This window comes from Zonotrichia leucophrys, chromosome 1 (genome assembly GCF_028769735.1).
Source record: "Zonotrichia leucophrys gambelii isolate GWCS_2022_RI chromosome 1, RI_Zleu_2.0, whole genome shotgun sequence".
NCBI classification, from domain to species: domain Eukaryota; kingdom Metazoa; phylum Chordata; class Aves; order Passeriformes; family Passerellidae; genus Zonotrichia; species Zonotrichia leucophrys.
In genome coordinates this window covers 53,206,909-53,234,418 of record NC_088169.1, presented here as the reverse complement: position 1 = coordinate 53,234,418, position 27,510 = coordinate 53,206,909, and the positions used below count along the sequence as shown (strand labels likewise).

At 35.3% G+C, this 27,510-nt stretch overlaps 1 long non-coding RNA gene across 1 annotated transcript; it reads left to right on the top strand.

Annotated features, from left to right (window-relative positions):
- The first annotated feature begins 14,960 nt into the window (after nucleotides 1-14,960).
- LOC135452590 (uncharacterized) lies at nucleotides 14,961-19,529 on the top strand. The gene is made up of 3 exons (XR_010441661.1): nucleotides 14,961-15,016; nucleotides 18,250-18,316; nucleotides 19,365-19,529. It is a non-coding gene; the product is annotated as an uncharacterized LOC135452590 (long non-coding RNA).
- Nucleotides 19,530-27,510: the final 7,981 nt, after the last annotated feature.

Genomic DNA, 27,510 nt, shown 5'->3' with positions numbered 1-27,510 from the left:
TGGCAAGCATACATGATGAAATTTACCTGAGTTTATATAATTTTACATAATGTAAATAGCAAGAGAGTGGATGAAATTTAATCTATGAAATTCAACCATCATAAACCATCTAAGGATTTGTTTCAGGGATTTTTTTTCTGCGATAGAGTGCAACTTGGGAAAATTCATGCAATGTGATTGTCAAAATTTAAATATGTGTCAATATGAATATCTATCTCTTTAAAATAATTATGTACACACAAATGTAATAAACTGGCAACTGACACAAAATTATATACAGCACATAGCAATCATGTAATAGAAAAAAAACTCACTGACCAATCTTTCTCAAATTTAATATTGGCTTGCTGGCTTTGGTCCCATGTTGTTCGTAAAAAGCTGAAGGATATTTAGGATTGCAACTGCAGTTATTTAGTAGCTGACTGAACAGACTAAAAGCCTTTTTTTGTCTCATTGAAATTCCATAGAGTTTAATATTGAACAATAATGCTTGTCAAGATCCTACCTTACGTTATTGAAGATACGTGGTATGAGATATGCTTTTTCAGTAATCATAGGAAAACATAGTAAGATTCTAAACTTTGATAACTCTACAGATAAACATCATATTACAACAAAAATTAAAGTTCAGGTCAAACTGAGGAAAGACAGAATGATAAAGAGGTGAGTATAACCAGCCAGTTGCTTCTGAGCACAACATCATAAGCAATGAATGCAGCACTAAAATTACAGACAATATGGAATCAGAAAGTCTGTAGTCAATGCTTGTCTAACAGCAGTGAATACAGATAAATAAAACTGTATGATGGGAAGACAGTTAATTTAATCTTTTCACAAAAAAAACCCATGTTTATTCTTGCATATTTCTTTGTTTATGTGTTGTAATTTCATGTCTCAGTCATTACGTAGGATGGATATAAGATTTGCAGAAAAAAATTCAACTTAATTATTGCTAAATACCTTTCACTATGCAAAATTAAACAAAGCAGCACTAGGACTACAAATATCCATATTACCCTCATAGGTACAAGACACAGTTTTTAATTCCCTAAAGTAATTCAAAGAAGAGTGATATATTAAGCTGCCCTCTAAACAGTGTGACAAAACATTTTTCATTTGATATTGAGATGCAAATTAAATTTTTTTCTTTCTGGGCAGCCGTGAAACCAACATAGTAAAGGATTTATTTGAGGAGCATAAATTTAGGAGCCCCAACCATTTTATCACACTAATTTCCTTTTTTTTTTTCCCCAGAACAAAGAGCTGAATGACTAATTTAGTGGCAAAACAGTTCAACAAACAAATTTTCTATCCCTCAAGCATTTCTTTAGATCTAAGCTCCACTGTATTTTGAAATTACTTATGTCAAGGCCATTGAGATTTCTATTCTTAGAACAATAATTTGTTTTTGCATAGAATTACTATCAACTGTTTTGTAGTCTGTGAGCTACAGAGGCAATAACAGAGAAACATTCACATGGCCCATTTACTGGATAAGGTTGCATAAATTCCATCTGATTATGTATAAGTGGTTATTAGGACAGTATCTCAAACAAGAGTCTTGAGAGAGCTATAAATCCTCAAGCTGTCTATTACAGAGTCATTTTACAGGATCTGTGGGTTTATGAGTATTGAATACTTGGTTGACTATGATTTCTGGACAACAACAAATGGCATTTTTACTTGCAAGCTTCAAACTGTGGGGTTCAAGTACCAAACAAGCCTGTACTTTTAAATCAGAAATATTAAAAGCAAACATGAGAAAAAGTTATTGATAACAGCAAACTCCTCCTGGGCTTGAGAGAATAGAATTGTTAAGCCTCAGCAGATTTCATGAGGCATTATGAAGTTCTGAAGAGAGATACATTTTCTTATGAGAACTGAATGCAGTAATTTATCAGCATAAAGGCTTGAGTTTGCATAGGTCCTAGGGCCGTAGCACAGAGAAATGACAGAAAAGCTACTAGCATTCAGGGGAAAGTTTTAAATCTAGTAGTTTGTGTCATTAAGACATAAAGGCCTAAATTCCTTAAAGTTTGCTTGTTCATTAATTCATTCCTTTTCATGATCTCTCATCCCTCCTATGATCCAAGGCATCCATGATCAGAGGGAACTTCTACTGGGGCAGAAGGAAATCCTGTGGTGCTAAAAAGGCTTTGAGGGAGATCCTATTACTGAGAGTATCCCAGGGTGCAAAAAAGACATAGGAGGCCAAATTTAGAACATTGCACCCTTAAAATACTGTGTAGACCTTACTGATTAAGGGTGACACACTTTCCTGATACTTTCAAACCTTCTCTTTTCTGCTGCTCATCCAATGAATATTGCAGACAAATGCTTGTGTCTTTAAATTTCCTATTTTAATTTGCAAAGTATGGTCATTTTGTGTGGAAAACTTATGAGCAGTTTTGCCACTGGAATCAGGATTTATTTACATAGAATCAAATATTTATTTCAGTTTTGTATAGATATTTCTACTTTTTATTATGTCTTATGAAAAATAAACTTCTGCTAATAAACATTTCTTTTTCTGGATAGAGATAAATCTTCAGATGCAAACCTGAGACTTGGTGTAGGATGAGAAGAAGCTATTTTTCACGTAGACAGAATAGAACCTAAAATAAATTTGAATAGAACCTACCCACAAAATAAATTAAGTTCAAAACAGCCAAAATGCCTTGAGACGTGAAAAGAGGAAGATACCTTTATTTTTTGTGGTTTATAAATTTTTTTTCAAATTTATAGTTAAGCAAATTCTTTGTGTCTGGATGACTATGGTATTTGGAAGGGTTTACATCTGCTCACTCTCTGATTCTCCACTGCACTTCAGTAGTTGAATTCATTAAGAGTCAAAATTAGACATGATTTGAGCTTTTATTAAAAAAAAATCCAAATACTTATGAGCCATGAAGATAACTGTGTACATTACTGTATCTTAAAGAAAGTTGAAAAGATCTCTTGAAGGTGAAAAACTAATATTCACTTCATCATCGATATAATGAAATTCATGCAAGAAACTACCTTTTTAAAATGTTTTCAGTAAAGAAATATCTCTCTATCTACTTGAAACCCTTAGCAATCAAGCAAAATTTCATTGTTTCTTATTAGAGCATTGTTATCTTGAAAAACTGGATTGTCTGAGGAAAATTATAATTATCATTTTAAGTTCAGACTGCTAGCAGATCACCCAATTTCCTGACATCTTGCCCCTTGCCTGGTACCAGCAGTGTAGGCGGGAAGCCTCCCACGTTATTTGCAGTAGGTGTGATTCTGTACGATAATTGCACTGCTGTGCAGACGAGATGTGTCATGGCTCTCACCCACATCCAGAAGGCTTTGGCACTACTAGCTGGTGCTGCCAGACGACCCACGCTCTAAGTGTCACTCACTAAGTGTCACTGAGATTCCACTTGAGACATGACATCACTTATGATCCTGGTTTTGCTATCACTGATTGGGTGAGTCATCTTAAGGATGTGTTGTTCCTAATCTTTCTTACTGTGTCCATAAAGGTTTACGTTATATTGTTTTGTCAGACTCCATTTCTGTTCAGACCACAGAGCAGGAATGAACCACATCTGTCCTTTGTAGGGGAAGAGGTGTCCACAACAGAGAGCTATGCTTAGACTGCCTACCTGGCTGCAGGCCAGATACCTTGTTGGTATGGAAGCTGGAGAGACAAACTCAAGGGGGAAAAAAAAAAAAAGAAAGATTTAATAGTTGAAAAGTGAAGGCAGACAAATTAAACCAGAAACAAGTTGGAAAAACAAGAAAGCAAGAACAATAAATCATTGTAACCATTTGCAATCACTTGGGAATTTCCAAGGAGAAAACACTGTGGGATTTTTTGAAGCAAGGTAGTGTTCTGTGTTTATGCAGCGTGTTTGCTCAAAAAAAAAGAAAGAGAAAAAAATTTCTCCCACTTGGGCAGGAGCAGATAATTACAGGGGTGTATTCTTGCTTTAAAACATCACAATAATTCTACAGCTCAATGCTGTTTCTTTTTGTACTGAAAAGCAAAGAACAGGAAGGACAGAGAATAGCAGAGATGAGAACACTAGTATCATAATAATGGAACCAATCCAGATTAAAATATTGAGGGGGGGAGACTGCGCTGTTTGAGATCCTAATTGGGCCACAAAGGTTTGCTTTACTTATTTAGGACTATTTTCCTTACAGTACTGAGGGGGTCTCTATTGAATTTCTGTAACTGATTTCCTGAAATCAGGTCCAGCACTAAGATTTACAACTATGACATTGTTGTTCCTCCTCTGGGTTAACTCTGTCTCAAGGTGCATTGCTCTGCACCAATGCCAAAGAAATCTATACATCAATACAGATATTTAGAACCATTTTATCAGTTTCATACTTTATTGAAATAATTCTAAATATCATTCAGTCAAAATCATAATTGATCTTTGACTGCCTTTTTTTCTTTCTCCTTGGTCAGTTTTGGAAGTCCATGCTTGAATAGACAAATGATAGTGACTGGTTAGGAGAATAACCTCTTTACTTCAAATTAATTCAGAATTAAACTTTTCAGCTTTCATTAAATATTAGTGAAAGCATTCAGATAATCCGTTTGCCTGGTCAACTACTTAGATTTCAACAGCCAAAACACTAATCTCATCTGAAATTCTAGCTACTTCCACACCTGGTAGCCAAATATCAGAAGGAAAGTCCTATATTCATGCTTGTGGTTAATGAGGTTATAATCAGGGCAGAAGAGACCACCTTCCTCTGATCATAGTGATTTAATTTAGCTTGTAGGAAATTCTTCTTATCGAATCACTTGGCAAATTGAAACAAATTATACTGCAGCCTTGGATCAAAAACATAGTTTTATTAATTGAAAATCCTTGTCTGGGATTCCCTTCAGACAATAAAGCAGAAAGCAACACATAAGGAAAATCCTGGTTTGCTGCAATTTTCTTTCCAGAGATTTTGAATTTTAACTATTAAGCTTAACATCGCCTTCAAGACCACACAGTTTTATGTCATTCTGTATATTCCAGAGGATTTTTGCTCCAAAATCTAAATTTTAAGGTAGAGACACTAACTTATCTTTCCAGAGCTTTTAAAAAGGAAATAAGAGACATATCTTGCTTGTCTTTAATATTTTTTCTGTAATAATGTAAGATAATTTCATTTGTCTAGGATCCGTTATGAAAATGTGATAATGCATCATGTCTCATCAAAAAGACTGAAATAAAGTTATACTCTATTACATTTTCCTTTAAATTTGAGTATTTATTTTAAACTATTTAAACTTCACATTATTGAAAGATGTGCTCTTGCTTTACTTTAGGATCAATGGTATCAGATCATATCGATCTCTGTAAAAAATTAAGCACTGTGGATATATGGAGATATCTAGAAAGGAGGTATATAATTTTCCATTATAGTTAAAAGATTATCAATACATTACAGCAGTTATAAAATCTCAGGTCTCTGAAAGGATGGATATAGAGACCTAAATCTCACAAGGAAATACTTCACACACTATGATGATGATTTGGTCCATTCCTGCAGTAATCACTAAAACTCATTAAGTTTTAGTGCTCGTAAAGCAACTCTGGCTGCAAATATGCAGTGCTACCACATCCTGATGCAACAACTACAACAACAGATGCTGAAAGAAATGTTCATTCTGTACCATATCTACTGGCTGAAAGAAGGCAAAAAGTGTTCGGAAGAAGGACATGGATATAAATTATCCTCAAAGCTGGATTAAAACTCACAGTGCTTTTAATAAGAAATACAATAGAAACTATGAGTGAACTCAGACTTTATTGTTCCTATGAGGCCAGATGACTGACCATTCAATACTGTTTCTAAGCTCACAAGCAGATCCATAAAATAAATAGGGAACTACCTAAACTCCCTTCAAGAACTCAGAATAACTTGGATTTTTACAGCAAATGCCACATTGTCCCTGTGTCCTAAAAGCATATCAGTATGGATTAAATTGAGTTCCTTTTTCTAAACTGAAGATACACATACTGTAGCTAGGACCCTAAAATGTAATCCACATAGGTCTTGCAAACCTGTTAAGAGCTCTACATAATAAAAAATCACATGAAAAAAAAGGTTAAATAGTGTGGTTAATCAGTAAGTTAATATACACAGAGGTACTGAAGTTTTGCTCATTGTATACTGTAAAACTACATTCCTAGAAATTAAAAAAAAAAGGATGAAAATGTAAGTTTATGTGGAAAGGTATATTAATTTCATAATTCAAATCAATAACTCCTATTGTTGATGTGCTGCAATAAATTGAGTGAAACTTCTGGTCCATGAACTATAAGAATGAAGCTGTAGAAGGAGTTAATTTTTGCCAATATTTTCAAGAGTGACTGTCTCCTTCAGTGACAGGTATTGTTAGAGTAAGACAGAAAGATAACATTTAAACACCCGTTGAACCAGATAATAAAAATCTATAGCTGACATGAAGCAGTAGAATGTGGCATTATCTTTTACCAAGTCCACATCATCACATCAAAAACACCTGGTGAAAATGACACTTGGTTCTCTTACTTCTTGTCACTCACAACAAGCATCAAATTTCAACAGCAAAACTCTATACAGTTATTTCTGCCTTTTATGGGAATGTGGATTTTTTGGTTTCTAATTCCTCTTCTATCTGCCGTTCTGGGGTTCAGATGGCTGTGACCAAGAGTCAGAAAAGGAAATGTCAGAGTACTAAATCTGCTCAAGAAAATATCTGACACTTTGATTGGATGTCAGCAGAGACATCTTGCATAGCAGAAGGATGCTATCAGTAGATCAGCCACACAGAAAGAATATAATGAATCCAGTTACTGAGGATTCTAACTTTAGTGCTTTACTTAGAATAGACTCTGTCCTCACGTCTTAGTTGGGCCTGCTACAAGCATGATTTGTTTCAACTGGAATTTTAGTGTTAACTCCACATACATTTGTAAAATCATAGAGTATGTGGACTGTAAATGGCAACAAGTGAAAAAAGCAAAAATTAACAAAATTTTAGTTCATGTCTTATGCTACATATTCTGTGCAGCAATACCTATCCATTGTTATGGGGAAATATAGATATTTTTGTATATTTTTTATATATTTTGTGTCCTTAGCCATTAAAATCCTCAATTTTTAGTAATTCCTAAAGTTTCGTCTCCTCTGATGTATTGTTCACAGCAAGTTCACAGTCCATTGTATCTGATGGCTGATTTTTCTGCATTTAAAAAAAATTATCCCATATAATTTTATTGAATCACAGAGTCTGTGTGATATGAGTTGGATACTAACACTTGTTCAAGTTGGTATCATGACACTGCATCATATTAGTATAATTATAAACAATCCCTACATTTGCCATTGGATTTTATTTGTTGTATTTTCTGTATTTCAAAAAAAAAAAAAAGATTTCTGAATATGCTTCTAATCATGCATCTATCCAAGAAAGCCCCTAACATTTTCACTGGTATCCTCAGACAGAATGTGCAGCTTCAGACTATCTCAGTTTTGTGATATTCTCTCACTCAAGCTTCCCTTCACACTGCTATCTGCCTTGCCTAGAGGTTTCTCCATTATGTCAGTCACTGTATGAAAAATTATTTCATTCTTCATGCTCTAATTTTGCAAGACTTTTTTTTTGCAAGTGCATTTGCAAGTGTGATGGCTTTTTGCAAGAGAGCTAATGATATTGCTAAGAGTTTAAATATAGCTCTGTTTTTTTACCTTTTTTAAAATGACAATTCTCAAACCCTCAGATTACTGAAGGACACACAGCCACAAGTATTTGCACCAAATGTTATTCTACGAGACAGATTTTAAAAAGCTTTAGTGCATTTTCAGTTGGTGCACGTGAATACAAAAGAAGTACTCCAGAAAAGCTACTCATCTACTCATCTGTTCCTATAAATACTCTACTTCAGGTTGTCACTAGCTACCAAGTTGTCTCTGCTTGTGACTGTGGTTACAAATACTGTAATGATAATGTAAAGGTGCTATTATTGCAATGCAGAACTGTGATCCCAAAGCAGGAAAAACTGACACAACAATCATTTGCACCTCATTGGTCCACTTGCTGCAACCATGTGGGTCTTTCTGCAAAGTGCATTCTTCTGCCATTATAGAGCCCATGCCTGGAACACTAGACATAACAACATCATTTCCCAAGGCACAAACCCAAGACTGTGGGGCGGTAAATTTTTTTTGCTCTTGTTGTTGAGCAGGAGGTCTAAAGCTGTGCACAAGTCTGCAGTTGTAAAGTCACATCTTCAATGATACTGGGTTCCAATTTCAGAAGTAATTTCAAACTATACATGCAAATTTTAATGCCAGCTTGTTTATGTATGTGAGTTTTACTCTCACTGAGAACCTTAGATTTTCTGGTAAACTCTGAAGCAATTCACATCTATATTCAGTACAACGCTGGGTTTTAGGCACATTAAAATGTAAGCTGAAACAGCCTTAACACTTGGTGACCAACTTTATGGTGATATGTTGCATGACTAAGAGATTTTATTATATTTCCATTCAAAGGCTTCTTAAAGCGTTACAGACCCATGTTATATCTTCCACTTATTCTCCCTGTGCATGGTCACTGTATATTAGGGCTTCTCTCAGATTACTTATGGCTCTGAAAACAAAGTACAATACTCATTTTAAAACCTTTCTAGGCTGTATTGACCTACTGTTCAGAATTAAGTGGCAAGTTACACTTTCCAATTATTTAATGGGACAAATGAAAGCAATGAGTCCATATTTTAATGTAGCCGCCACACTCTGATAGTTCCAATTCAGCATTTTTTAAAAAAGATACCTCTCTTCTTGAGAAAAAAAAAAAAACAAAACAATTTTTCCTTCATTAAGTGAAGGCTCTTCCACAACTTCACAATTTATCATACAGAGTGTCAAATAATTTTAAACAATTGCTCTAACAGAGACGACTGAAAAATATACCAAACTCAAACCCACACTTCTTATTTTAATCTTAAGAGATTCTAATAAACTAAACTAAGTTCACATAAACTAAATAATTTTATGAGGACATTTTCATGGAAAAATGAGCTATGATGTTCCATAGTATACATAGAAGTGTTATTCAGGCCCCAAAGTAATCATGTGAATCACATTGTTCCTTGCTGATTCTATTTGCCTGACCTGGTTTTTGAAAACAGGAGGCATTCCATAACTCAGCTTGATGTGGCTTTGATTCTCCCTAGAAGAGGATAGACTCAGCAGGGAAGCAGCACTTGAAGAAGGAGCTGCCAGGAGATAAGCAAGACCCAAGGAACTGTCAGTCAGGACATGGTTCTATATGCTGTGTGGAAGCAAAAACGTATTTTAAGTTATATATTCTAAGTGAAATATGTAACTCAAAGTTCTTTATGAATGGGAAACCAGGAAAGAGAGAAAGAAAGTTTTAGATTCTTTATTGTATGAGAGCTTTAAATGCTTCCGTATTAATTTAAAACAAAGTAAAAATATGTTACATAATGTGAATGGTAAATTCATCAGAAGTTGTTGGCTTTAATTTTTTATAGACGAAGCCAAATTCCCTATTTCACAAAATATTATTATCAATAATATTACCAATATTATTAATATTACATAAATTTAAAAATAGTCTTCTAAGATTGATTAAGGAACAGCTATTTTTATATCATTCTACTGTAAAAAAAACCCCACTTTTGTTAGACCACAAACGAGAATTTTATGAAATTATGCACAATAGGAATTTAAACCCTTCCACCATTCTGTGTAGTTTATTTCATTTAATGACATTGAGTTTTACACTATGTTAAAGGTTAATGCCAGCATTTCTGCTTTCACTCCCTGAGTTTATTGAAAGCCTTAGGACACATAATGTAGCAGAAACCACTTGTGAGGGAAGAGTAGATTCAAGTTTTTTCAATGTGAGAGATGAAAAACACATAAAGAAGGGGAGTTTTTCAATAACCAAATCTTGAAAATACAGCAGCAGGAGATTACAAATCCTACCTTTTCACAAGCAGTCAATACACCTAATGTAGAAAATCCTTATTTTGTGAAGTCTTGTGCTGATCAGTTTTATAGACCTGCAGTTTAAGAGTATGAGATGAAATTAAAACTAGGAATAAAAATCTTGTTTCAGTTTCTAAGTAAACAGGTTGCTAGCCCTCATGACTGCAGAGTAATGCATGAAAAATTAACCCTAAGATACCCAAGGGGCTGAAAAGACAGAAGTGAAAACTGTCTTTTCTGTAAATGTATTACAAGTTTTTGGGCCTGTGTCAGGCATCCTTAGCATTTTGGTTTTGGCAATGCATTTGACTCTGACAAACTGAAGGTACTGATTCAGGCTCTGAATGTGGAAGACAATTATGGTGAAAATGAAAATGAAGTGACTGAGTCCATGATTGTGAGGTAATAAAGGAGTGACAGTAGCAAAACCATGACAATGGATTTCAAAAAAGAAACAGTTCATCACACTCTGGAAACAGGTTGATATGGTAGTAAGGGAAGGATTTTCAGGCAAAATTAAAAATAAGAAATGGAACTGCAGGGACTCTGGTAATTTCCAGGATGTAGAACATAAAGAAAGAATGTGGAAGAAGTATATATATACACACAAGTAAATATATATACACACAGCAGCATGAAAAATATTATTTAACTTGATATTGAAAAGAAATTATAACATTTAATATGGAAACAAAAGTTTATAAATCAGTGTAAGATAAAAAGTAGGATAGGAATATAGAGAGGAAAGATGTCAGATATGCAAAGGAAAAAAAAAATAACCCTAACATTTCAACCCATTGAGTATCAGACAAAAAAATAAATTGATTTTTTAATATTTGCCAAGAGAGGATATTATACCTAATGGGAAAAACAAGTAGAAGATGAAAAAGAAAAGACTGTAAGGTCAATTTCTTTTCAACAACATTCTTGAAAAAGGGGTTTGACTGTGATGAAATGTTTTGAAATGTTTAACAAGTAAAAAATGGGCCTGAATGAAGAAAGATTAAAGATTATGTAGATAAATGTATTTGAGATAGCATGTTCTGATGAAATTTGCTATATTTAAAGAAGACACTCAAAACCATTTCTGAGTCATTGACAAGTTTTACGGAAAATTTACAAAGGAAGAATGAAATCTCAAGAGACAGTGAAACAGCAAATACAGTATCTGTGTTTTAAAAAGATTGAGTGCATATGGGGGATTTACAGCTGGGAATTAGGGCCATTTTTGGTATCTGAAAAGATGCTAGGACAGATTATTAAACAATCCATTTGTAAACACCAGGAGGATAATAAGATTGTAAGAAACAGCTTAGAGATTTATCAAGATCAAATACTGTCAAATAAATCTAATTTCCTCTTTGCTCAAGATAACTGACCACGGAAGCAGAAGAGAGGCTGAAGAAGATATTTTTTTCTTTTGCTTTGTAAAGGCATAAAGTCACATGAAATATAATAAACAAATTACAGAGAAATAGTGTAGAGTAAACAAATATAACTCTGGCACTTATGGGGATGAAAATCTTTTCTCAAAGAGTATGTATCACTTTCTAATTTCTAGCCTTGGTGGACTACTCAGGTGTGATCCATATGAATAGTACTAAAGAAGTACATATGTTCATAATTCCATTAAGAATACATATTGGAAACTCACAGAGATATTTAAATGGGAATTCAGCAAAATTGTAAAAATTTCTATACATTCTAAAAATAAACTACATTAGTTTAAATATTTTCAAATAGACTGATGATTTTTTTCATAATGTTGAATAAGGATGATACTGTTTAATTTTTAAAAAAGCCAACAGATATATAGGATAAGCATACATCAAGAAAGGCTAGTAAAGGAATTACCAGAAACCTATATTATAGATTTAATTCTTTCATTCTTGTGTCAGAAGTAAGCATGGGTTAGATTCCTTCCTTGTTTAGGGATGACATTGTAGCAAACAAGTGAAACAGTCTAGCATTATATTTAGGAGTCTCTTCCCCCCCAAAAAATATAGTTGGTTGTGTCTAAGAAGCTTTACGGTTTAAGTGTAGACAAATTCTCAGTGAATTTGATAACTCAGTTTTTCCTAATGGCATTTTAATTAACACTATGATTAGCTATTCTAGGACAAATATTAGATATCAAATGGTGGTAGATATTTGATTACTGAGATTAGCTCTGTTAGTTAGAGCATGGTGCGAAAATCACCCCAGATTGCAGGTTCAACCCCTGTACAGACCAGTCACTTAAGCGTTGGACTTGATGCTCTTTGAGAGTCCCTTCCATAGGGGCTCTGCTTGGTCTGACAGACGTTTCTGCCATTTTCCCATTAACAGGGTCAATCAGCAGCAAAGTTCAGTGTGTTCCCAAGAAATATGCACAGCCACAGGCAGATCCACACAGGGCACAAACACAGGTGGTCATATAATCAGTGTCAGACAAGGCTCTGCCCTCAGAAACTCCCACGCTTGAAACTCACACCAGACACATGCACACACGGCCACATTCCCTAATTCTCTTGGGCTGGCAGAGGCAAAAATCACTGGTGCAGCACACACACCACACTCCCCAGGGTCACCACACACACACACACCCATTCATGGATTTCCCAAGCACCACCATGGCCCCTCTGCCCACCTGGCAGCCCTATCCAGTCACCTTTACCTACCCCACAGCTCCCTAATAGCCAGCTGCTCCAGCTGTGTGCTCACTGGATACACACAGCACTAGCCCTACATGCACACCACTCTTGTGAGTCCTCCTGAGATAAAACCTCCACCCACCTGGTACCCCTGTCCAAACCCAGAACTTCCTACTTCTCACATGGGCCTGCTGACAGTTTGCCAGTGAATCCACATACAGACCTCACACCCCCAGCTGGGCATGCGTTACAACCTGCTCCAGAAAGCAAGGACAAACCAGGTTCTTATTAATAGATCCTGTGGGGAAGATTAGAGTAAATGGCACTGGATAATTAGTGTTTGTAAATGTATATATATGTAGGATTTGTTTTGGAACAAATAAATATGTAGGATTTGTTTTGGAACAATTTGGTTGCAATAGAAAGCAGGTATGTAGCCATTTTGGTTGTTATTATCCATAGCAATATAAAAGTACAAAAAACCACAGTTAAGGAAATGAAAGACAGAATAAAAGTAGAGCGATATAGAGTCTCTATCCATTGGATCCAGAAATTATACTTGATTGTTGCAATTTTGATGTCCCTTGGTCTAAGTGAAGGTCATAATCCTGTTAAAATTATGATCTTGATCTGTCTAGGAAAGTTCATGAAATTCAAAGAGTAGAATTCACTCAGGTGGGAATGAGCAATCTCCCCTGTGGCAAGGAGTTTTACACTGGATGATGTAATGCTGTGAGTCAAGAGTCCAAGTAGTTCCAGCTGCCTATTAAGTCAGTGCAGTTGAATCCATCATGGCCATCAGCAGAGATGGATACCTTCAGGCTACCTGTGAATGTCCCAGAACTTCCCAGAGAAGTTATCACAGCTGAATTCACTTAACTAAGGACAAAGAGAGAGTACCACAACCCGCCTCACAGGGCTTTTGCCTCTTTATTTGTGCAATACCAGCTGTTCGACTGAGGCTCAGGTGTCCTCTCCACCTGCACCTGGGAGGTTTGTGCCTTGGCAGTTTTTCCCTGATTGTTTGAGCCATCAGTATTCCACTCCCTCTTCCAGTGTCACTTGTGGATATATTCTTCTCCCTAGGCCTGGGATAATTGGTCAATAGTGCCCCCTTTACCTTATCTCAAGTTCCCATCACAGTTCAAATTCCAGTTAGCAGGCATATTTGAGGAGGAGTGGGCTTTTGTGGTCACAGGTGAGCAACTGCCTCTTTGCAGTTTGCTTTAGTGGAGAAAGGTCCTCCAATAATTTTAGCAATGTTGAAACCATCAATCATTTCAGTGTCTCTCAGGAAGGTAGGTACAGACACTTGCATCCAGCAGTCAGCAGCAGGTACACTGTGACTGTGTTCCATGGTTCTGCTCCAGCCACAGGCAGGGAGACCTTTCCATTTGTCTTACTCACCCCAGTCCTCACCTCAGTAGCTGGCACTGAGTCCTTGCAGCACTGTCATGGGATAGACAGTAGTCTTATGCAAAGAGATCATGAAAACATTTTTGTACCCCTTTCTGTCTATTCTTTAACTTTCCTCTCAGGTTGCCTTTCTGAGCATATTGATCTGTCTGCCCTTAGTTCAGTCGACATACCTCTGAAGTCCCAAAGTACACAGGATCCTCACATTTTCATCCTTATCATCTGGAAAGAGCAGGTTGGCCCTCTTTGAAGTGGTTCCTGCAATTATTTGGTAGCCCATCAGCTTGACCTGCAAGTTTGTTTTCTTGTAATTGCCTCCATTGTTTCTCTGAGGTCTGCCTCCTCCTTTTCTCTACCATTCTGCTTCACAAAGTCCTTTGTCCTGGTTTTGGCTGGGATAGACTAATTTTCTTCTTAATAGCTGGTACACTACTGTGATTTGGATTCAGAATAGTGTGTTGGGTCTGGCTGAGACAGAGCTCATTCTCCCACAGCAGCCCTTCCAGTGCTGTGCTCAGCAGCATTGGTAGCAGGAAATATGTTGGACAGCACACCAGTGCTTTGGCTACTGCTGAGCAGCACTGGCACAGCATCAGCACCCCCTCTCCAACATTATCCCCACATCAAGGGGCTGAGAGTGGGGAAGATACTGGGAAAGGACACAATTAATTTAGGCCAGCTGACCTAAATAAATCCAAAAGGACATTCCTTACCATATGACCCCAGATATAAAAGCTTGTAGGGGGATACAGTATGGGTAGAGGAAAGTAGTATAGAATGTAATCTTGTCCCCCAACGAGTTGCAGCTGGACCAATTACTAAAGATTAGGAGCAGGCCTGATCTCAACAGGCCACACCTGTAGCCAATAAGAACAAGTGGTATAAAAGAGTGGATTGGTGGGATCTGGAGTCAGATGACTACTGCAAGAACCAAGAAGAGTCAGTGCTTAGAGAAAGTGCCTGTGAGAAACATTGATGAGGTATAAAGCTCTGGTGATATCAAATCCTTGCACTATAATGATAATAGAACCCTTAATATACGAGACAACAAAAGCTGACCTCAGAACATAAATTTTCATCACCTCAGAAAATTTGGTTGTTAGGGTGGAAGACAGAAAAGCACGTTAACAAAAATATGTTTACATATTGCTATCGATTTTAGTTATTTTCTTCTGTGTTATTTATTTAAAGTTGTTCCACTACTACAAGCCTACTTTTGTACGTCATGTATGTGATCAACACAAGAGACAGCAGCTTAGTCCATATCTTCTCTGAATAGCTGATCACCTGTTACCAGAGCTTGGTGAAATGAAAACCTGGACCTATATCAATTTGTGAATTGATACAGATATTAAGACATAGCATATTAAGACCTTTCTTGTATCTAAGGCATTCTTTTCTTTAGAGTTGAAGAAGAGATTGAAATACTGTTCAGCATTATGTCTTTCCCTCACTTGGAGAAAGAATCCTACATAAGGAAGCTGGCAACTGGATTTAAGATTCTTTGCTTTTCTGTAGAAACCTTTGCTCTACATCTAGTCCATTTTTATGTGCATAAACTTATTGGAGAAGACATCATCAATAAGTATTAACCACTTGCTTCTTATAAAGGATGGATTTTCATTCACCTGCACCAGAAGTTCAAAGTAGAAGCAATGAGATTCATTCTTCATAGACACATCCTCAGCCCTAATTGAGCTGATCAACTCAAAACTATGTACATTACTCAACCTATGAAAATGTTTAATGTTTTAGAATGTCTACTCTAAAGATATTTCTCAGATAATAAGGCAAGTAAAAAAAATTAATGACAGAACTTATTAGCATAAATAACTAAACTAACTCACGGAATATTTTTATTTCCCAAGTAATCAAACTTCTATTTGGTTGTTGTGGTATTTTTTTTTCCTGAAACATCTTAAATGCACTTAATTATTGTTCCTTTTTTTCATAAAAATAATTTCAAGTAAATTTTATGCACCAAATTCTGATAACAAGTCTTAAATCTTGTTATGGGTTGGGAATTTTGTAGGCTTTTTTTCCTCCTCATTTATCTTTCCACAGTCTATTTCAAGGGCAAGGGAAAAGGTAATTTTCTACCTATACCCATCAGTTTAGCACCTTTGTGGGCATGAAAGAATAACTCTTAAGTTTAATGCCAACTATTGCAGAGCTATGTTCAAATGCCTTCTTCAGACTAATTTTTCTTAGGCATAATAATGCTTTAGTTTTGAATTGGCTGGGTTAAAACTAGCTTTCCATGCTTGGGGTAAAACTGGGAAATATCAGTTAGTATTCATTGAGGTAAGGTGATGTCAAAGAAGAGTTGTCATGCTTTGAACAAAGTGAGGCATAATAATTTCCTTAAGCCTTTCTAGAGTTTCAATGAGTAAGGTGTTTGTTCCATATGGAATATTTTTCTGCATAATTTTTTAACTTCAAATATAAATTTTAAAATTATTAAGACTTCCTTGTCATTTACACTTACTCTAAGAATACAGTTGCCTAGAAATCTTTAGCTTAACTGGAAACAAAAGAGTGTGAAAATCTGTTAGTATCTGGAGATCTCTTGTGAAAAGGGTCTACTATGACCATTTCTTACAAAGGAACATTGAAAAGTCTACCTTGGTGCTGCTTCCTGCTAATGAAAATGACTGTCTCAAAAAGTTATTTAGTGAAATTCTGTAAAAGTCATCACATTACTTGGCATCTAAAGAAGACCAAAGCAAATGGAAAAATTGCAGACAGAATTAAGCTACAATTTAATCATGAAACTAGTTTTGTAATATGATGCCTGAAACTTTGTATATTTGAGCTAGAGGCAAAATTGAGGGTTTATTTTTGCTAGATTAAAGAAAAATAACACAGAAGAAACAACAGCAAGGACTTCAAAGACTGAGAAGCAGAATTCACATTAGTCTTGCAACAAAACTGTGCAGATTAAGTCCTAGATGCAACTGACTTGCATACTGCTAAACATTCCAGGATATTCAACAGATTCTCAAAAATTATTGAAAAGGAATAAATGAGTACCAACTGATAGAATTAAAGGTATTAAGAAAGGAGGTGCTCAAGGAGTAGGAATATTGATAATAGGAAAGAAGCCAGAAGCATACAGCATAGGGAGAAGGATTAGTGGGCTTATCCTGTGGGTTATCCACTAATATAAAAAGGTGCCTGAATTGCTCTCCCTCTATCTCATCTGGAATTTCTATTCCCCTGTAGGTGAATATATAACACTTTGAAAGCTAGGAGCACAAAATTAGGATTACTTAGATTTACATAGCAACCAGCCTGAATTCACAAGTGGCTTAGAGTAGCTGACTGAAAGTGTGAAATATTAAAATTGGGAAGTGGAATTGGGAGTTTTAGAGAGACCAGGTAAATAGAATGCAATTTAGACCAAAATTCATGGTATTTAATATAGGAAATGTACAGCTTTCTGATAAGCAGCTTCCACGAAAAGTATCAGACAGAAAGCTGTATCTTCTCTATGAGGTTGTACCTTCTAAAACTTAATGACATGTCTAGAAATGGAAAAGTGAGCTGGAAATTGTGGTAGGGAGAACTGTGTATGTAGTGGGATATAAGAAAAGGAACAGTAAATGAGTAGCAAATTGTAAATTCATGGCATTGCTCCCAAGAGTTCTTAGAGTTACTATAATTACTATCTAATATGTCAATCATGAAGCCATATTTGCCCTTGCTGCTACTAACTATATTAACATCTATTGCCAAATAACATAGAAATATTGCATCTAATCAGAATAACCCCAAAGCTACATCAGGAAAGGATGACAAAAGGAAAGAGAAACTATTTCATAGTGTAGAAGTGGAAGGGTATGTTTGAGGTTTAACTCCTGTAAAGAGAAAACCAGCTAAAACAACTAAAATGCTTAATTACAAAATCAGATTTAAATCAGAGTAATCTGTCTGGTACTATGTTTGGGAAAAATACAGGTCCTGAAACCTAGGAAATCCCAAGTTCCTAGACCACAAACTAATTTTCTGTTTATTTTCCCTGGATGTAATGGCAATCTTTAGTCATGCACTTCTTAACTCTCTCTCTGTATTGTAAGTATCATCTCTTTCAATGCTGAACAGCTCTGGAGGTTTACAGTTTTGCTACATTCTGCTTTATCATGCAGTACTAACACTCTTAATCATGATTAAATAAACAGACTTCATTAATATAATATGTATTTCCTGCCAGTCCCCACATCAAGAAGTTTTCTACACTCTCTTCACAAAAGCTGTGCACCACAGAACTGGCTTGAAAGGTATGTGATATTAATATACATACATACCTTCGTGTATCTCCTTGCACACTTAGGGAAAAGGCTCTTTCCTTCTAAAAGAAGATGTTGCTGACTTCTTAATCACTTTGCCACAGTCCCATCTCTGGCAAACTAGTGCTAGTGGATCCATCCACTATCCTGTATTTTTCATCCATATTGTTAGATAGTTGGTATACTTGTCAGCAAATTCCATTCTCCATTGCAGGAACAGGAGATGGAAGAAAAAAGGAAAAATGCATCTCTCTACCTAATCTGCCATTTACCTCCATATATCTGTTTTTCAAAAATATTAGTTCTGTGAACTCTTTTTTTTTTGGAGTAACAGTTAAAATTGTTTGGCAAAAATTGTTTGGTTTTTTGTTCGTATGGGTTGGGATTTTGTTGGGTTTTTGGTTTTTTTTGCTTTTGAACTATCCATTTGATCATTTCAGTGTAATGAGTGGAACAGCTGACTGCATTCTTGGCCCACTTGATCACATATGAAATGTATAGCATTCCCAATTATATCAATTGATAGTTGAATAATAATCTGAATTGGTTAAAATTATGTCATCTTTCTGCCTGAGGCATATAAATGATCCTGCAATGGTGTGCATACATTATGATAAAAATCAATTTTTATTCTAGGGAAGAATCAAATAGATAATGGGAGTGGTGAACATATTAATCAATTTCAAGCAATAATTCACAGTTCAAGTATTGAAGAGGGAGAAAATTGTTTTATAGGTGCAAATACTAAGAAGTGGAATCCTCATTAACATTGTCTAATCCTTTTAGTTTGAACTCCATCATTTATCTGAACTGCATAATTTAAAGGTCAGGCAAATCTTCCATTTTCAAGTAAGAATACAGACCTTGACTTTCAGAACTTAAAACAGCCAAAACCCATTTTGGACAGTAGCCAAAAGTCTTGTCAGAGGGAAGGTTTTGATTTACAGGTGGTGAAAACTTTTCTCAGTCTCAAATGACTAGGTTATTGCCTTTGTAAGTGGGGATCTCTTAAACCAAACCTTTCCCTTTTGTTTTTTAGAGCTTCATCTGATAATTCCAATAGCCGAGATCTCAGGGCAGTTTCTGTGGTGTTCAGCAAGATTTCATGTTTATTGGAGCTATAGAAGACATTTATTGCTTCATACACCGGGATCTCTTTTGGGATTCTTATTGAAATACATGCCATTAAATCACCTTCAGCCAGTTGCTGCACCGATGGCTATGGGGCATCTGCCAAAAAGCAGAGGCTTAGACTGAATATAATGCCAAATTATTTAGTTTTACTCTGTTTTTCAGTATCTTTCAAGAAGAAAAAACACAAAAAATTGAATTCTAAAGTTTAAATTCCTTAGTCAAACTCCCAGTAACAGTAAAACTTGTTTTAGATATGCAGAAAATGTCTAAAACAAGCAAAGTTTGTTTTGTGTATAATATTTATAGGGTTTACAAACTGAAAAGCAAAAAGTCTGTTCATTTAAATAAATACACTTTCTTGCTATGATTTAGAAATTATTCAGTTTGTTTCAGAATAAATTATTAAATTAACATTTTGAGATACTGAAGGTATAGCTCATAATACTGGTCAATGCAATATACTTGCGACATATTTGGGAACACTGGAGAACTGGAACCCAGGATTCTCATGCCTGCCTCTCTGACGTGTAATACCTTTCATGAGAGGCAAGACTGACAAATCAAAGATAAAGCATACTTTATGTTTCCCTTTTTTGTGCGATCTGAACATCTAGAGTAAAATACCACTTGAATTTGGTTTGGTCTTCATGTGATTTGATTTCAGAGAGAAGATTCTCCACTGTACTCAGAAGAATCTCTATATCTTTTTATATAAATCTATGAAGCGGACTTCTGGACCTCCACAAATGCCTTTCAAACTAAAATATTTAATGATTCTTAGCTGAGAAACCATAGTGAAAAAATGCAATAAATTATTTTCAAAGGAAGCCTAATTATTGAAGCCAATAAAGTGATGACTAAAAAGATTACTTAAAAGAGTTGTGTAAGTCCTACATCAAAGTAAATTGGCATGGGTTTAAAACAGCTGATGAGAAAGTAAAGAATTAATGGAACATGGGAAAGAGTGAAGTGTTTAAAATGGTATAAAAGTTGATTCTCTCTAAGAAGCGTTACCAACATAGAGAATGTGGCTAAGTCTCTCTCTTAGTGAACTAAATGCTGATCCAAGTTGCAAGGAGGGAATCTGCAAATCTTCTCACTGATTGTCATACAGCACAACACCTGCCACATAGATTAACATATCTGTCATGGATATATAGAATTTAGACAACTAGCTTAGTCTAAGTGTTTAGTTCATAGATAAATGGAGTGCTGAACTTGCTACCCAATTCAGTCAGCATAAACCATATATATATCCCTTTGCATTTCCTAACTTTCAAGAGATACGTGTGTTGTACCAGAAGAGAGCACGAATGAAAAAAAACAACACCTGATATATCCCTGGTAATCTAAGAAGGAAAACTTCCTTCTGATCTGAAGGAGAGGAAATGAAGTCTTGGAAGAGTGAAACACTCCCATGATGTATTAGATTAACCAAAGTTTATAAAGACCTGCAAGTGAAATCCTTAACTTTATTTTACTATTTTAGGAAAAAAAATCTATAAAATATTTTGTTTCTTATTGTTCTTCTCTTTACATTATGTCTTTAATATATATTTGGATTTCTTCTAAAATTGATTGGAAGACCACTTGCTGTCCTATCAGGTAAGTTTCAAAACTATTCTCAATTACTTCAAGAAATAGAAAAGTAAATTAATATACTTTATATCATATTAGTAAAGTATATTTTCTCATTACACTTCTGAATGAGACACAATGAAAGCACATTTAACTTTCCCCAAAGCACTACAATCTATTAAAAATCTTTTTTGAGAAATAGTTTTAATTGTTAATCACATTTTAATTGTTTTACTGTTTACCTAGATTTGCTAAAGACTCTAACAGAATTAATCCATGGGAACTGGTAACTTTAAACACGTTCAGGAAACAAGCAGGTAAAGAATTAACTAATGTAATAAAATGAAATTAGAAATAGCAAATCTTAAGTATCCTCACGTGACATCTGTTACTATTTCAGAGCAAGAAGTAACTTCTAGATCTCTATACCTAATTAAGCTTAAATACATTTTTCCTTTTTCTCTGCTTAGTGGAGACTTTGTATGTATACAGGCTGAACTATGACATTGCAGGTTGATAGGTAGCTGAACAGGCAAGACCTACCACACGTCTCTGTTCTCAGCTTAGTTGAACATATATTAATATATCTTTCTAGTAGATATTCCTCCTCTCCTGGAAGCTTTGAGCTTAAAAAACCTGCCTTTTAATGTGTCTCTGTCACAGACATCTTTTATGAAAAATCCTTTCTTTAGGATTTTTCATCTTTAGAAGCTGGGCGTCTTCAGGAAACAAAACGTAAACATTGATTATCTACTGTTGTGGAATGCAACAGGTGCATGTTTGATTGGCCCATGTTGGTTGTTTCTCAATGGCCAATCACAGCCCAGCTGGCTAAGGCAGAGAGTCCGAGCCACGGGCCTTTGTTATAATTTCTTCTTATTCTATTCTTAGGATTTCTTTAGAAGGCTAGCTTTGTTCTATTCTTTTAGTATAGTTTTAATATAACATATATCAGAAAATAATAAATCAAGCCTTCTGAAACATGGAGTCAGATCCTCATATCTTCCCTCATCCTAAGACCCCTGTGAACACTGTCACATGTCTGTCTTTTTGCACTAGAATTAGATACATTAAAAAAAATGATTAAGGGATTGAAGTTCCTGACATGCAAGGAGATGCTGAGACAGTGGGGCATTTCTAACCTCAGAAAGAGAAGGCTCAGGTGCATTTTATTGTTGTGGACAAATACCTGATGAGAGGGATTCAGAAAGATAAAATCAGAATATTCTCAGTAGTACCCAGAGAAATACAGATTGCAACACAAGAAACTCCAGTTTAACATAAGAAAAATTTTTCTTACTGTGAAGGAGGTGAAACAATGGAGCAGGTTGCCCAGACAGGTTGTGGAATCTCCATCCTTGGAGGTATTCAAAACCTCACCATACACTACTTTGACCCGCCCACTCCAGGTGATAAAGTTATCTCCCAAGTTCCTGCCAACCTCAGGCATTCTGGGGTACTGGGATAGTTTATAGGAGAGTTCTTTGATCCCTAATGAGTAGTGAACTTCATTATGTGTACGTAGATAGACAGATAAATAACTTAGTATTAAAGATGTTTAAGTTACATAAGTTTTTGTATTTTCACTGGCAATGATCTTGACTATTAAAGATTAGGTAATTTTTTTATTAGATCAGTAATAATGTTCTAATCACTATAGTTATCATTATGCTTTAATTTTTGCTCCAATCTTAAATGCTCTGGATGAGATTCTTCTTGGATGCCTTTTTGTAATATGGGGTTCCTTCCTTCTGGAGATGCTTTTTTACCCCTACTACTGCACATGTTATGTCAAGAACTAGCCTGAAATAGCCCAGAAAAATATGTTTTTATGGCCAAAGTAAGGAGACATTAATTATTCCTAAACATCTGCCACAAAAAAACCCTCAACAACAATGATGAAAACAAACAAAAAGAAATAAAAACTAACCAAACAAACAAAATCATCACCCCCTCCCAAAAAAAAAACAACCCAACAAACAACAGTTAATTTATGCAAACAACAGTTAATTTAATTACTGTATAACTCAAAAGGAAGACTCATTGGTACTAACTTGGAAATGTAAGAAAATATTTTTGGAGGTGCATTCTGAAGCAACATTTTTTGCTTCTTAAAAAATCTGAAAAAAAACCCCTCATATGTAATTTTTACCACAATGTAGCATAGGAGGTGCATTTTCTTGTAAATAAGAAATATCTCTTGAGACATTTTTCTTGTCAAAAAAAGAAATATAAATCCCTTCTGGAAGTAGGGGAAAAGAGAATTTTAATTACCCTAAGCCGTGTGACAGTTTGCATTTGATAGCTTGACTTTTAATTTCAGTGGTTACTCACAGAGCACATTGCATTTGCTCAGCCATATGACATCTTATTTCTATTACAAAGATAAAGATACATTTTCTTTTACAAGGCCAAATTTCCGAGGAGCGGCACTGATAAAATTGGCTTGGCATCAAGCACAAGAAACTATCATGCTGGGCTAACCAGTATTATGAGAATTCATGTTTGTAGTGTAGTTGATAAACTATGTAGTGCAGTGACTGAAGTTGTTCACAGCCTACTTACAGATTTCCTATTTAGTACTTTTAAAGAATGATGAGTATAATAGAAAATTCCTAAAACTTTTTTAGATTGTGTTCTTTGTACTTTGCAGACTTTTCATAATTACAAAGAATTTCTAGTCTTCATATGTATTTTAGAATTGTATCATTATTAAAAACGGTAACTTTGAATGTTGTTCTTTGCCAAAGCTTTTGCACAAATATATTTGTCCTTAATAAATATTAATATCAGTTTTGCAGTTTTTCCACTGTCAGAACAGTACATGGGGAGTCAAAATGTATAATTCAAGAAACTAGATGTCAAGTCCTCTTGACCTTGCCTTTTTTTTTGTTTTTTTTTTTGCCTCATGCTTATGGGCTACTTTTTGTGGAAGGAAGACTCCCAGGCCATTTTCTGTAAAGCTTCTTTCCAGTCAGCAGGCCTTACAGTCTGTCTTGGTGCCTTGGATTATTCTTGTCCAGTCATGGGACTTGGTATTACCCTTGTTGCTCTTTTTAAGAGTCCCATCAGCCCATTTCTACAGCTAGTCAAGGTCACTCTGAATGGCAACACAGCCATCTGGTGGTACCACTCCTTCCAGTTTTGCATCATCTGCAAAATTCCTGAGAGTGCACTCTGTCCTATCATCTGGTCATTAACAAAGATGTTAAAAAGTAGTGGGCCCTGCAGCAGCCCTTGCAGTACATTGCTGGCATCTGGGATTCAGATGGATTTTGTGATGCTGATAATGAGCCCCCAAGCCAAGGGGCTCATTTCACTTTTCAATCCACCTTCAAGTCCTAATTACTTAAGTCCAAGTCACTCTGCTGTGTCAAAATAGCTTTTACTACCCTATCACTGAAAACCTACTCAATCATATATATAAAATTGTGTTAGTACTTACAATTAACAGTAAGACTAATATAGTTGATCTTTCTGTAAGAGGTTGTTTTTCCATAACTGTAAACATATTTTCTTGCACCAAATCTATGCTGTTTAAGGTAGATGATATTATGGCTAGAGAATTATAAGATTTTCCCCATAGTCAAATAGAATCCACAGCCAGAACTCATACTAAAAAGATGTGAAAATAGTATGAAGTGTGTAAAATCATACCTTTTTATGTAATTGCTGAAATTTACCACTGTTGTTTGAATAGTGGAGAAGGCTACCATACCCATTTCTTGAAAATATGACTGATCCTCCTAGGTACATAAGAATAAAGTCACAAAAAGGATCATTGCAGAGCTTCAACCTTATAATCAAGACATTCTTAATATGTTGAAAAAACCTCAGATACAAGTTAATATTTTTATTATTCTGGGAAACAGTTTTTTGCTTGTTTACCTGACTGCTTTTTCCTTGATGAAGAATGCAATTTGCGGCCCACTGAGTTATTTCAGAATGGCATTTGAACGCTCGTTAGGAAGCATTGAATATGCTACAGCTACAAAAAATAACACTTGAACATGAAATAAAAAATACAGAGAGAGCTCAATATGAACAGCCACATACAAGTTTTATAAAAGCAAAATATCTTTCTGATGGAAATGAGAAAGATTTAGTTTCTCCCACACCTACCCTTTAGAAAGAATGGCAGAGAACAGAGCTGTTTCAAAAACTCATAGCTGGAAGCTTCTTCCACATAAACAGTCAAGATCCCTCATATAGGAGTAATGTTAAAAGGGGTATCAGTAACATTTCGTGGTCTGAAAGTCACTGGTACAAATCTGGACCAGAAAAGTCCATTTCCACAAGCAGAAAACAAGAATAGCAACAAGAATAGCAACAAGAATACACTTCTGTCTTGTATAGTGACCTGACTAGGAAATGCTGAAATGTGAACCAGAAGGACCCAATTGCATGAGGCTGGAAACCAGTCAGCTCTGAAATATTACTTGATAACTCACAATTCAACTGCAAAAATAGAAGAATATCTGGAGTTAAAGTTCTACCTAGTCCAGCTGTAAGAACACTGTTCATTTTACTCAGCTTGTAGTCAAAAGGCAGACACTACATATAAGTTTAGAACAGGTAAATGGATTGATTCAAAGTTAGAAATTCTTTTGTTGATGGCCCTGGTCTTACCCTGTTGTTATTTTCTATTTGCCAGCACAAAGAGATCAACACTAATGGAAGTGGTGTTCATCATTATCTGGTAGGCAATAGCTCAGTTTTGTGATGAGCAGAAATGTAATACTAAATTCTCTTTTCCATCATTATTTCAGATCTCTACAAAAGCATTTAAATTGTTAATTATGCTAAAAAGATATTTCAGTATTTAGAACTTTTTCTGTATTCATATTCCTGTACTTGACGATAAAGACTTCTTGTATAACCCGATGATCTACTCCCACTGGCTTCAGGAAAGCAGATAAGCTTATTCATGTCAAAACATTTAATTATAAATCTGATCATGTAGCTTTAGTACATCTTCTAAGAAGGAAGAAAAAAAAATTCTTTAATTTTATCTTGAAAAGAAAAGCCTTAAACATAAAATAGGAAATAGACATGTAATTTAGGAAGAAAGTAACTTGGCAGTTCAAGGTAATTAATGAGCTCCTTATACACTCTAATGATGAAAATGACTACAGTACCCAGAAAAAAATAACTCTAATATGCGATAAAATTATGACAGATAATGAAAAGCTGCTTCTAAAACATATGCAATTAGTAATTGTGGTTTCACTTCTGTTCATGGCTTTGCACTTCCCGACAGCTAACAAAATAATAATGTAAAATAAATATGAATAGTAGAGTTGGCTAAAGAATAGTGTTCTTTTTGTTCAGTAAAATATTATTTTCCTCCACATTTTTTGCATTTGCATGCAGATGGATGAACAGAAAACCAAATGAAATAAAATGGAGTTTTCACTGAGAATTTATTTACTTTACATGAAAGGCAGATAAGGTTTTTTTTCCTCAAGGTAGTTGAACTGAATAATTGGGGGATTAAATCTGGTGTGGATGGTCCTCTAGGGAGGATAGGGGAAAACTGCAAAATTATTGAATGGTCTAAATTTCACAGAGATTTGTTGTGATTTTTTCACTTCTGTGAGTTCTAGGTAGGACTGTAGAAGGGAATTAGAGTGAAATAAGTACTACCAGCAAATGTAAGGAAAAGGTACACTGCATATTGCAGCTATACAATCGTGCTCTGTGCTGGGATTTGGGGGTAATTAAAAAAAAATGCTGAGGGATAGCAGCAAACCTGTGATGACAAAAAACTATTAGACTATTAATATGGATAAAAATAAAGGGTGCCCTAAGAGGGATATTTTCAAGAGCTGGAGCTAGTTAGAGATTCTATGTGTGCTGAAAGAAGAGTTGGAAAAACAATTACTAAGGAAATTTTTAAACTGTAAGTCCAAGATGAGCATGAAATATTCTTCAGCAAGAATTCATTAATGGTCAGTTCATATGTACTGTGCATCATAATGTTTTCTGTCCTCAGTGAAGAAATTGCTTTGCTGGCATCAGCCTTCTGGTTCCATTTGCACACTGCCTGCATTCCTGTAGTATGCATTTGGATTACATAAAGATCACAGTTATCTGCTAAGCTAAATGAGTGATGCAAATGAGGCACCAGTTTAGGTTGAGGCACCTTCCAGTTATACTATGGAAAAAATAGCTGCAAACAAATCACTATAAAAGTACCAGGTAATGAAAAAAAGCATACTTCAGGAGTGTTGAAAGTTAACACACTAACTATAATATTCCTGTCATATGAGGTCTTCTAGAGACCCTAATATAGAGCTTAAGAAAAAACTTTCTATTCTGAAAACTATTGGATCTCAAAAGCAAGAAAGAATGTCTATCTGCTTAACAAAGAATTGTCTGAACTTTGCTTTGGATAGGAAATGCTGATCCATTGTTTTGTTAAGAAAAAAATTAAGCTTGCTCTAGAGGCAACTAAAGGACATTTAACACAG